Here is a 13,678-nt window from a genome sequence, read left to right on the forward strand (position 1 = left end):
CACTTTCCTTAGTCAACAATGGACCTACCAGGCAACACCCTGTCTGAGGTCATTTATGGCTGGCCCTAATTGGTCCTGGTCATTTCTCAACTCCAACTCTTCACCTCCTCCAACCCCCACCCCCTCCCCCACTCCCCACTCCATCCCCTAATCCCCCAGCCTCAGTCTGAAGAAGATTCTCGACCCAGAACGTCGCCCATTTTTTTTTCTCCAAAGATGCTGCTTGACCTGCTGAGTTACTCCAGCACTTTGTGTCTATCTTCCTTTAGCACTGACTCTGTTAGTGTTCCTGAGAACACAATATGTATGATAAGTGAGGTACCAGAGGTAGCCTGATTTGAATCTAGGCTGCTGCTGGAATCACTGCTTGACAGATGCAGGGGTTTGCAATGCTGTACAATGGATGAGAGCGAGTACTTAATGGTATATCCCTAAATTGTCCATATGGGGGGTATGGTTTGGTGAAGTGGTGCACAGTGGTGCAGTGGTAGAGTTGCTGCCCTACAATGCCAGAGACCAGGGTTCAATCCTGACTATGGGTGATGTCTGTACGGGGTTTGTACATTTTCCCCTGTGACTATGTGGATTTTCTCCGGGTGCTCGGATTTTCTCCCAGATTCCAAAGACATTCAGGTTTGTGGGTTAATTGGCTTCTGTAAATTGTCCCGAGTGTGTAGGATAGAAGTAGTGTATGGGTGATTGCTGGAGGGCACGGATTCAGTGGGCTTAAGGGCCTGTTTCCAAGCTGTATCTCCAAACTAGACTCAACTAAACTAAAGATGCTCTTGGTGTATTCAATTGCCCCTTTAAATAAGATTTTCCTGTGCTCATCCTATCCTCTTAGGCTTAGCACTGTAGGATCAGCATTACCCCTGTGATGGAAAGTTGTGGGTTTTTAGAATCCTTGAGTTTTTATCAATCTGCCAATTATTTTTTATAACTATATTGTTATAGAGGTTTCTTACAACTGTGTATACTGACAGAAATATGTGTCAAACACTGAGGGAATATATTAATGCTCATTTAATAATCTGTTTTTAGGACACAGGTTTAGTTTGTTCACCAATATTTGAAAAAGTTGACATTTTGCATTCTTATAAATTAGAATTTTAAAAAGAATTTCTAGTTTGTAGAGTAATTTTTCAATTTGTTGATAATAAATGCTCCTAATTTAAGAACTTGAGGGTAAATTATGAGCAATTAGAAACCTATTTTACATGTAATACTTTTTAACCATGTGCAGAAATGATCAATTCTGTTTTGCAATTGTGCATTTGCGCTGTTCACTTAATATATGAATGCCAGCTACAACATTTAGGCATTAAAAAATTCTGAATTCTCGAAGAAATGCATCTTATTTCCTGGTATGCCTGTAACATTCAGAGTAATAATGCAATGACGCTTTTCATAGTGAAATTAAATGTGACAGTCCATTTACAAACAATTTTCCACTGTTTGTGCTGAATCCAGCTGTGACTGACAGAAACTACAAGTCAATTGAATAGTCCAGCTGCATGTTGAGACAGCTTTTTGTATGGGCAGTTATCCTCTTCCAATTTAAAGCAGTTAAAGAGTTGTATTAAAACTTAAAGAGATTCAGCCACTGAAAGATTGCATGTGGAGTCAAATCTTACTGCAGCTTTTCAATCAGTCAGTTAGATTTGTGGACACCATTAACATCATATAATAATTAAGTACGGTTAGATCATATTTAGTAAAGAGACATGAGATATTCACGACTTGATATTAACATGGAAACACGTGTGATGTAATCCAGTGCTAACATTCAACAGCATGTTAGAAATGTGTCGGAAGGAACTGCAGATGCTGGTTTACACTGAAGATAGACACTCAGATCACCCAGAAGCTGAGAAACTTTATTGAATGATGTTGTAATTTAATAAATGGTTTTAATTCTGTTAAAATCTCTCCCTTTGCTAGTGTTTTAGATTTGTAAATTTTGTAATATTTGAAAAGTAAATTAGCTGAAAAATAGATATATGCACAAGCCTATAAAGTTACACACAAAGTTTAATCCTTACTTGTAAAACAGCAAAATTTTATGAACATAAGTGAAAGGTGATTTCAGAATTATGCAGTAACTCACATTATTTTAAGAGCTTTAATGGAGAGAAACATTCACAAAATACTGCACAAAAACATACACATGGAAATAACACTAAATTATAACTAGCAAAGACAGGTCACAATTGTCTTTGAAAACTCATTGTTTGAGTAAACATAAGCAGAGCCTAATCAGAGAAATTAGATTTGCAAAGAAAAGAACTGCACTCATTAAGACCTAGCTGCTTTCTGGTTAGTTACAAGTGTTCTTGAAAGAGAGAGAAAAGACAAGTGTCCTTGATCATTGATTTCATAGGTAGATGGACGATTGCAGAAGGAATTATTACCTGCATGTGAGTACGTGTGGGTCAGTATCGGCAAGATCCTTCCACTTCCAATTTGCTTCATTTAAGTTAGGAACTGAGGATTTCCAACAACTTTACCTTCATTCGGTACTGATTAGCTTGGACCCAGAAGGCCTTTAATTTATTGACTGCCATTGACATTTGGTAATGGAAAGATTTTTTTTAATATAACCTCATTTATCAATGCACAGAATAAAGTTCCGGAAAAAAAAAGAACTACATCAAGGATATTTTGCTGTGTTTTATTATGAACTTTAACCACAATACATGAAATTGAATGAATCAACTTACAATAAATAAAATAATAAACTAATCTGATTGAACATAAAGCAACAGTTAGAATGACAATTAATGCCAGGTTGCTCTATGGACACAATGGTTCATAGTTAATACATAATATTTTTACTAAATTTGACCCATGACAATGAAAACAGGAATGTACAGATTAGGAGTAGGAATTTTATGAGGTATGACTCTAACCAATGGAATGTTTACCCTTAATAAGAACATAAGATATCAAGAAATAGAAGCAAGATTATTACTAATTGGTCCCTGTGCCAGCTCTGCTATTCAATATGCTTTGAGCTACTTATTTCAATGTTACCAAAGCTCCTTGATGTCACACAGTTTAACACCATCTTGGTATCAAGGGCAGTCGCTCTCACCTCACTGAGTCCAAGGCTCACTCATTCATACCAGTTCTATGTTATTCCACTCCCGACACATTTGGGGCATTTTCACCGAGGCCAATTAATCTACAAATCTGCACGTCATTGGGATGTGGGAGGAAAGCAGAGCCCCCTGGGGGAAATCCATGCAGTCACAGAGAGAATGTGCAAACTTGACACAGACTGCACCCAAGGTCAGGATCAAACTCAGCTCCTGACGCTGTGCGACAGCAGCTCAACTAACCATGCCACTCATCTCCTCTTCCACATTCTGGCCAAGCAACTGGTTTCAGGAACAGGAAATGAAATTGAGCGTTAGACTGCGCCCATGCGATCAGTGGATATTTAAAGGGTGCACCCAGCAATTTTCAGGTAGATTGGGGAGCTGGATCAAGAATGAGATGGAGGAAGTCTATGGCGAAGGTCCTCTTATACTGCAGGGACTGTATATTGAATGAGGGGACTGTGGATTGATTAAATTCATTTGACTGATGTTGAAAGAATTGGTTTTCAGCACTGCACTTTCAGCCAGCTAAACACATTATTCTCACCTGTTCAATCGTGACATTTAAGAGAGCTGAAAGCAGCACACCAGCCAGCCTCAGCTAAGATCAAATTATGTATCAGAAGAGGCACTCATCATTCCACCTTCTATCTCTTTCCCTCTGCCTTCTGTAATTCCACATCCAGTGTCACTTCCTGACCATGCTGGTAATGCTTAATTGCTTGTGCTCCTCTCCTGTATTTCAGCTCACACATGATCTAATAAAATGAAGATCAAGGCACAAACGTGCTGGTATTCTTACTTGTCCCTTAATCAGCTTTATGCCATTGTAAAGGGGCGCAACCAAACAAACAACTCGAACAACACTCCTCAAATCTACGATTTCTACCACCTAGAAGGGCAGCAGGTGCATGAACATCCCCATGTGCATATTCCACTCAAAGTCACACTGAAATAAATCACTAATTTCCCCTTGTGTAGGAAAATAACTGCAGGTGCTGGTACAAATCGAAGGTATCACAAAATGCTGGAGTAACTCAGCAGATCAGGTAGCATCTAGGAGAGAAGGAATGGGTGACGTTTCGGGTCGAGATCCATCTTCAGTCTGAAGAAGGGTCTCGACCCGAAAAGTCACCCATTCCTTCTCTTCTAGATGCCGCCTGACCTGCCGAGTTACTCCAGCATTTTGTGATACCACTAATTTCCTCTTCATTATCACTGAAACTCTCCCCTCTTCAGAGTTGCGGGAGCAACCTTTACTGGCTACTCATGGGACTACCCTAGCTGGGACGTGTTGGGCAGTGTACGCAGGATGGGCCGAAGGGCCTGTTTTCATGCTGAATGACTCTATGGCTATAGGGTTCAAAGTGGTGGCAAATTACCACCTTCTCAAGGCCAATGGGAATGGCCAATAACTTCTGGTCACCCCAGCAATAAACAATTCCTGATAAATGGAAACAGATTTAAAACAAAATATATCTTGCAATTGCAGCATTCCCACCCAGCTCTCCCCTCCCCCTCAACCTTTCAGGGGAGTTAAATGCTGTTGGTTATACAATAACCTTCCAACATTGACTCCTGCACTATTACCAAGATAATTAACAAGGGAACTGGTGCAGAGCGATTCATGCGTTCCCCTCATTTGCCTCTTGGAACAAGCAACATTGTCCTTTCGTTAAATATACATTTGCATATAGAATATGAGTACTAGCAATCTATCACAAGCTTTATGAACAAAGGAAGTGTTTGGATAGAAATACAAATTGCGGAAACTAGCTGGAAGTTTATTAACTTACTTCCCTTACCTCCCAAAAACTGTGACATTGCCATAAGGAGTGAAGTTTTTTTAAAGATCATGTTACATGCACATATGAACATATGAATGGCACAGTGGAGCAGCAGTAGAGTTGCTGCCTTACAGCGCCAGAGACCCGGGTTTGATTCTGAGTATGGGTGCTGTCTGTATGGAGTTTGTACGTTCTCCCTGTGGCCACGTGGGCTTTCTCCGGGTGCTCCGGTTTCCTCTCACATTCCAAGAGGTACCTGTACCTCACCATACATGTGCATGTGACAATAAACTCATCTTAATTTGACTTAATCTGATATAACAGTTCACATCTCATGTGATTATCTTCATACAGACACTAAACAAAAGTGTGTGCATCTGAAAGATATTGCTGCAGAACATAGGCTTTAGACCTCACTTTGATGACGCAGCGCAGAAACAGGGCCTTCAGCCCACCGAGTCTGCGCCGACCAGCGATACACCATACACTAGCGCTATCCTACACACTAGGGACATTACAATTAATAGAAGCCAATTGCGGGGGCAGGGGATGCTGAGAACGAAGGGTATTCCTGGTGATGGGGGGGGGGGGGGGGGGGTGGGTGGAGGAGGGGACTGTTGGTTCTCTGTTAAATCAGGACGGCACGGTGGCGCAGTGGTTGAATTGATGTCTTAAAGCGCTTGCAGCGCGGAGATCCGTGTTCGATTCAGACTACGGATGCTGTCTGTACGGTGTTTGTGCGTTCTCCCTGTGACCTGCGTGGGTTTTCTCCGAGATCTTTGGTTTCCTCCCACACTCCAAAGACGTACAGGTTTGTAGGTTAATTGGCTTGGTAAATGTAAAAATTGTCCCTTGTGTGTGTAGGATAGTGTTCATGTGTGGGGATCGCTGGCCAGCAGGGACCCGGTGGGCCGAAGGGCCTGTTTCCGTGCTGTATCTCTAAATTAAACAACAAAACTAAATGACATCATGAATGAATGAATGAATAAGTTTATTGGCCAAGTATGCAGATACAAGGAATGTGTCTTGATGCTCTGCTCACAAATGACAGCACAAACATACAGTTAACAGTTAAGAATAAAGCACAAACACATCAAAACAAGAAGGATACACCATTACGGTCCAAACATGTGGGTGAAAATAAACCAGAGCAGAAAAGAGACTACAGACTTTGGTTATTGAGTAGAACTATCACTCATGGGGAAAAAAGCTGTTTTCATGTCTGGCTGTGGCTGCTTTGACAGTCCGGAGTCGCCTTCCAGAGGGAAGTGCTTTGAAGAGTTTGTGGCCAGGGTGACGGGTCAGAGATGATCTTGCCCACTCGCTTTCTGGCCCTTGCAGTGTACAGTTCATCAATGGGGGTAAGGTTACAGCCAACAACCTTCTCAGCTGTGTGAACGATCCGTTGCAACCTCCAGATGTCGTGCTTGGTGGCTGAGCCAAACCAGACCATGATGGAGAAGGTGAGGACGGACTCAATGATAGCAGTATAGAATTGGACCATCATTGCCTGTGGCACATTGTGTTTCCTCAGTTGCCGCAGGAAGTACATCCTCTGTTGGGCCTTTTTGAATGTGGAGTCGATGGTGGCCCCCCATTTAAGGTCCCTGGAGATGATGGTTCCAAGGAACTTAAAGGACTCCACAGATGTGACTATGTTGTTGTTGATGATGAGTGGGGGGAGGGGAGGGGGATCTCTTCGAAAGTCTACAATAGTTCCACTGTCTTGAGAGCATTGAGCTCCAGGTTGTTGCGATGGCACTAGGACACCAGCTGTGTCACTTCCCATCTGTAGGCAGATTCCTCCCCATCCTGGATCAGTCCAATCAGGGTAGTGTAAGAAAATAACTGCAGATGCTGGTACAAATCGAAGGTATTTATTCACAAAATGCTGGAGTAACTCAGCAGGTCAGGCAGCATCTCAGGAGAGAAGGAATGGGCGACTTTTCGGGTCGAGACCCTTCTTCAGACAAATAGTGGTCAGGGTAGTGTCATCTGCAAACTTGAGGAGCTTGACAGAGGAGTTTGTGGAGGTGCAGTCGTTGGTGTAGAAAGAGTAAAGGAGAGGGGAGAGTACGAAGACTTGCGGTGTTCCTATGCTGAGGGTCTGTGGGTCCGAGATGTGCTTTCCCAGCCTCACATGCTGCCTCCGGTCCGTCACGAAGTTGATGGTCCACTGACAGAGGGGTTCAGACACAGTCAGCTGGGAGAGTTTGTAGTGTAGTAGCTCTGGCACAATGGTGTTAAAAGCAGAGCTAAAGTCCACAAACAGAATCCTGGCAAAGGTCTCCTTGTGGTCTAGGTGCTGGAGGATGAAGTGCAGGCCTAGATTGACTGCATCATCCACCGATCTTTTGGCCCAGTATGCAAACTGCAGGGGGTCCAGCAGGGGGTTTGTGATGTTTTTCAGCTGGGACGTGTGAAGTGGTGATTGGAGGTGGCGGGAGGGGGTCCCAGGGTTATGTTTCTGTTTCTCGAACCTGCAATAGAACTCGTTCAGGTCGTTGGTCAGCTGACGATTGTCCAAGGAGCGTGGGGTTTTCCTCTTGTACCCGGTGATTTCTTGCAAGCCCTTCCAAACTGAAGAAGAGTCATTAGCTGAGAACTTGCTCCTTAGCTTCTCAGAGTACCTTTCCTTGGCAGCTCTGATTCCTCTTCTCAGCTTGTACTTGGCCTGCCTGTAGAGGTCTGTATCCCCACTCCTGTAGGCCTCATCTTTTGACCGGCGGAGCTGTCTGAGTTCTGCTGTGAACCAGGGCTTGTTGTTGTTGAACCAGATCTGGGTCTTAGTGGGAATGCAACTGTCCTCGCAAAAGCTGGCATAGGATGTCACAGTGACTGTGTACTTATCGAGGCTTGTGATTGCTTCCCTGAACACATTCCAATCAGTGCAGTCAAAGCAGGACTGTAGTTTTTCAATGCCCTCGCTTGTCCACCTTTCGTTGTTCTGACCACAGGTTTAGCAGACTTTAGTTTCTGCCTGTAGGTTGGAATAAGGTGAACTAAACAATGATCAGAGAGACCCAGAGCTGCCCGAGGAACAGAGCGATATGCGTTCTTGTTTGAAGAGTAGCAGTGATCAAGTGTCCTCTCCCCTCTGGTGGGGCAGGTAACATGAAGTCTGTACTTTGGGAGCTCACGATTGAGATTGGCCTCGTTAAAGTCCCCCAAAACAATGACCATGGAGTCCGGGAAGTCACTCTCTACCCTCAATACCTGGTCAGCGAGTTGCGTTTGCACCTTACGTACGCAGGCTTGGGGGGGATGTAAACTCCAGCGAGAATAAAAGAGGTAAATTCCCTTGGAGAGTAAAAGGGTTTGCAGTTTATAGAGAACGATTCTAGATTAGGGGAACATAAGTTACATAGTACCGTGATGTTGCTGCACCAGCCCTGGTTAGTGTAGAAGCATATTCCACCTCCTCTTGATTTCCCAGTTGCCTCTGTGTCGCGGTCCGCTCTGTGTAGTTGAAAGCCAGCCAGTTGCGGCGCGTTGTCCGAGGCCGACTCACACAGCCATGTCTCGGTGAAGCGCAGGGCAGCGGCTCGAGAGAAGTCCGTGTTAGTGTGGCACAGGAGTTGCAGTTCGTCCACTTTGTTGATGAGAGAACGCAGTTTTGCGAGAAATATACTCGGGAGCGGTGTGCGTAATCCTCGTCGCCGGAGTCGGGTGAGTGCTCCAGAGCGCTTCCCATGGGTCCTCCTCCGTTTCAAGTCCTTGAACGCAGCCACAGCCCCGCCGACAAGTATGGCCAAATAATCCAGCGAGTGAGAGAAATCTGGAACGATGTTTGAAGGTACCGTATGTCTGATGTTAAGGAGTACCTCTCTCATGAAAGTGATCTTTGTGGGATTACCACAGACAACACAAACAAACACATACAAAACAGCGAGGCAGCCATCGTCAGCGCCACAGAGCAAGTGTAATGGGAAGATTAGATCATGAATATAATGACATGAAGAACTGAAATTAGTTTACAGAGGTAGTAAAAATAACTTTCCTCTAATTCAAACAATGCACTGAACAGTCACCTGCAGCAGCGGGTTAAAGGCTACAGTCAGCGTTGGCACAGGAAAAGATGTAGAAAATCACAGTAAAACACTGACCCGTGCAAATTGAAGAGGTGCCCTACAAAATCTATTTGGTTTATTCATTTTTTTCTCATGACACCCTGTGGTTGCAACAGTATTTCAGGAACAGAAGAGATTTCCTCGTTCTCTTCCAATGTAAAGTGTGTTGTTTAATCTGGAATTGGTCGCAGATCACCAGAGCATGTTATTATGAGATACAGCTGCCTTTCAACAGCAATAATTAGACTGTAGGAATGTAAAGTATTCAATGTTCAGAACTCCTTCTCTCAGAGCGTTTAAAAAGAAAGAAGATCACAAAGCCCACTCTCACTCAATTAAGTAAAGTGCACGCAAGGTGAGTGTCTGGAGAGCAAAGATAGTTCAGCAGAGCTGAATTGCATTCCAATTGTTCTGCTTTTACAAATTTATCATGAACCTGAACCAGCAGAACTTCAAACTATTATTTATTTCTTATTTATGACTGCATCACACACTCTTCTATCACCTCCATTTAACTCTGTTTTGAACATTGGTAAATGAATACAGGTCTCGACCCGAAACATCATCCATTCTTTCCATCCAGAGATGCTGCCTGTCCCGCTGAGTTACTCCACCATTTTGTGTCTATCTTCTGGGTAAATTAGTGCTGTCTTACTAACGTAAGTAGGTTTATACCCATACAAAACCCATGCTACTAACTTCCACCCTACCCACAAATTCACTTCAACAGCAATCTCTGACACCTCTCTCCCCTTTCATAAGCTCTCCGACTTCACCACAGGGAACATACTACCGATTGATGTCTACCAGCAACCCACTGACTCCCACATTTACCTTGGCTACACACCTCCTGAGAGGTGGTCAACTAGGACTAGGACTAGAGCCTATTTCCATGTAGTATCTCTAAAATAAAATAAAATAAAATAAAATAAAATAAATTAAAATAAAATAAAATGTATAGGAAGGAACTGCAGATGCTGCTTTAAATCAAAGATAGACACAAAATGATGGAGTAACAGCGGGACAGGCAGCATCTCTGGAAAATAGGAATGGATGGCGTTTCGGGTCGAGACGTCACTCATTCCTTCTATCCAGAGAGGCTTCCTATCCCGCTGAGTTACTCCAGCATTTTGTGTACAAAATTCTTAAGGGGTTGGACAGGCTAGATGCAGGAAGATTGTTCCCGATGTTGGGGAAGTCCAGAACAAGGGGTCACTGTTTAAGGATAAGGGGGAAGTCTTTTAGGACCGAGATGAGAAAGTTTTTTTTCACACAGAGAGTGGTGAATCTGTGGAATTCTCTGCCACAGAAGGTAGTTGAGGCCAGTTCATTGGCTATATTTAAGAGGGAGTTAGATGTGGCCCTTGTGGCTAAAGGGATCAGGGGGTATGGAGAGAAGGCAGGTACGGGATACTGAGTTGGATGATCAGCCATGATCATATTGAATGGCGGTGCAGGTTCGAAGGGCCGAATGGCCTACTCCTGCACCTATTTTCTATGTTTCTATGTTTCTATGTGTCTGTCCAAACTAAAATGTAATTGTATCATGTTAGAAAACACATACATAATCATTTTAGAAGATATTTTCTTAATATCATGTAAATACTAATTTGAGCATCTTTATAATAATTACTGCTAATTTACATTATACACAACTTAGTATTTTGCTAAATTGACCACTTCAGCAATGGGATCTGCATTTTAAAATAATGCTTTTGTCAATCATGTTATTTCTACACAATTCAAATAACCATATATCTCAATGAAGCTTGCTTTAACTCACATTAATTGAAAGCCTGTTCAATAAACTCCTTATCACAATTTATTAAATTTGCATCAGACTAGGACAACTCTGTTATGTTAATGAAATGACCACCTCCTCCAGATTAAATCCTGAACATTAATTTTTCATTGGTCCTCCAGATCAATAAAAATTGTTCCTGCTGGTTGTAAATACCATAATTTTCTAATGGGTGCACAAGTGGATTTATAGTCCAAGGGATTTAGCTGAACCACTGGCCATAAATATCAGTTGTAATCACCGGAATTAAAAAGCTTAATTTTACATTGCTGAACAGATGTATTTTACTACCTGAAATTTGTTAAAGGACAGAAATGGGCACTCAGCCTAGGAAGATTTGCTACGTATAAATATTCTGCCTGTGATATTCATCCATGCCTTTAACCAGGTGCTAATATGACATTTTCTGGGGATCTGCACCTGTTTTATTCAGAGAAATATTTTAACATGCATAACCAGTCATGCAAGCATGAAGACCAGCTGTGGGCTATAACTACATGGAGTTACTTCACAAGTGGTGCAAGGACATCTCCTGTTGTGACTGGAGCTCTTAAATTCATGGTTCTGAGTGGGAAGTGCTGATTCCAATATTATGGTCATAGTGGGGAGCTGTGTCTTTGAATGGTGGGGGAGAGGGTTTGGCTTAGTTTAGTTTAGTACAGGTACAGTGGAAAGCTTTTGTTCCGTGCTAACCAGTCAGCAGAAAGACAATACATGATTACAATCGAGCCATCCACAGTGTATAGATAGATACATGATAAAGGGAATATTGTCTAGTGCAAGATAAAGTCCATCAAAGATAGTCTGATCATCCACCTGTACCTTCTCCCCTTCCCTCCCTTCAGATAGAATAACCTGCTTACAACATCAAGGAGATGATCCCCAGCATTATTTCACATGACTCATCACAGTGGTTAAGGGAGGGATGAATATGTTTCATGTGCTGGAGCAGATCTTTATCTCTGGCGAGGTCTTGCTCCAGCATTCTCATGTATTAACTACGTAAATAGGTTATAATAACTGCCCGTGTCACCTCCAAGACTCCTGGTCCATGTCCATGTCATTGAGCATCGGTGTTAATCATTTATTCAGTGTTGACTGCCACAGTTCAAGGAGTGAGTTGCAGTGATGTCAATCAGCGTGCATGGTATGATTAACACCAGTGCTACTCTCTCGGTGGAGTATTTTAAAGATTTTATGTAGCACCCTATACTTGCACAGAAATGCTGATTGCTACAGCACTAGACTTTGATCCAAAATGTGATTGTGCATTGCATAAAGTCATTGTCACAATTTAGCGCTTCTAAATGAATGTTTAGGATAGAACATAGAAGCCAGAACAGTACAGCACTGGAACAGGCCCCTTTGGCCCACAATATCTGAGCCGAAAATGGTGCCAAGATCAACATTTATAAGTCTGCAAACAATCTATATGTCCATTCCCTGCATATGCATATGCCTACCAAAAACCCTTTAAAATACCACTATTGTACCTGTTTCAACCACCATTGTGGCTGGGCGTTCAAGGCATTCACCACCCTCTGTGTAAAAAGGTTGCCCTGAGGATATCCTTTAAACTTTGCCCCTCTCACCTTAAAGCAATGCCCTCTAGTATTTGATTTTTCCATCCTGGGGAAAAGGTTCTGACTGTCTACCCTATCTATGCCTCTCATAATTTTATCAACTTCTATAAGGTCTCCCCACAACCTCTGGCATTCCAGAGAAAACAATTCAATACTTTCAAGAGAGAGCTAGATAGAGCTCTTAAAGATAGGGATATGGGGAGAAGGCAGGAACGGGGTACTGCCCGCAGGCCCCTGGGTGGGGGCCGACATCGGGAGCTCTGGCAGCGGAAGCGTTTTCGCCCGCCCCGAATCGCGGGGCTTGGGTCAGCCCGCCGCGGACCTTTCACCGTCCGGCGCGGCCTGAAATAGGCCGTGGGATTTTCTCCACCCGGCGGGGGCTTCAATGTCAGGAGCCCCGACTGCCCCGATGTGGCAACTCCAACAGCCTGACCGCGGGAGAAGATGGCAGGGGAAGAGAAAAAGACATTCTGGCTTCCATCACAGTGAGGAGGGACTGGAGGAGACTCACTGTGATGGATGTTTCTTTTGTTTGGTGTTGGTTTATGATTGTATGTGTTATTGCATTTTTATTGATTATTCTTATTGGTCTTATTGTTGAACTGCGGGTAATTTTTCATTTCACTGCACATTTATGTGTATGTGACAAATAAATTGACTTTTGACTATTGACTATTGATTGTGAATGATCAGCCATGATCACATTGAATGGAGGTGCTGGCTCGAAGGGCCGAATGGCCTACTCCTACACTTATTGTCTATTGTCTAATTCAAGTCTGTCCAACCTCTCCCTGTAGCTATTGCCCTCTAATCCAGGCAACAGTCAGGTAAACCTCGTCCGCACCCTTTCCAAAGCCTCCACATCCTTCTTGTAATGGGAAGACCAGAACTGCACACAATATTCCAAATGTAGCCTAATCAAGTCCTATAAAGTGGAATCATTACAAACTGACTCTTCTACTCATTTGCTCGACTTTTTATGGCAAGCATACCATATGCTTTCTTGACCACTCTATCATATCATATCATATATATACAGCCGCAAACAGGCCTTTTCGGCCCTCCAAGTCCGTGCCGCCCAGCTATCCCCATACATTAACACTATCCTACACCCACTAGGGACAATTTTTACATTTACCCAGCCAATTAACCTACATACCTGTACTATCTACTGGTATTGCCACTTTCAGGGAGTTATGGACTTGGACCACAAATTCCCTCGGTATATCAATACTGTTGAGGACCATGCCATTAATTGTACATTTCCCCCTTACAGGATAATGAAAAAATACTGAAGAAGGACTTCAGAAGTGAAAGTGGCAAAAATTTAATACTT

The sequence above is a fragment of the Rhinoraja longicauda genome, unplaced genomic scaffold (genome assembly GCF_053455715.1).
Source record: "Rhinoraja longicauda isolate Sanriku21f unplaced genomic scaffold, sRhiLon1.1 Scf000272, whole genome shotgun sequence".
Classification (NCBI taxonomy): domain Eukaryota; kingdom Metazoa; phylum Chordata; class Chondrichthyes; order Rajiformes; family Arhynchobatidae; genus Rhinoraja; species Rhinoraja longicauda.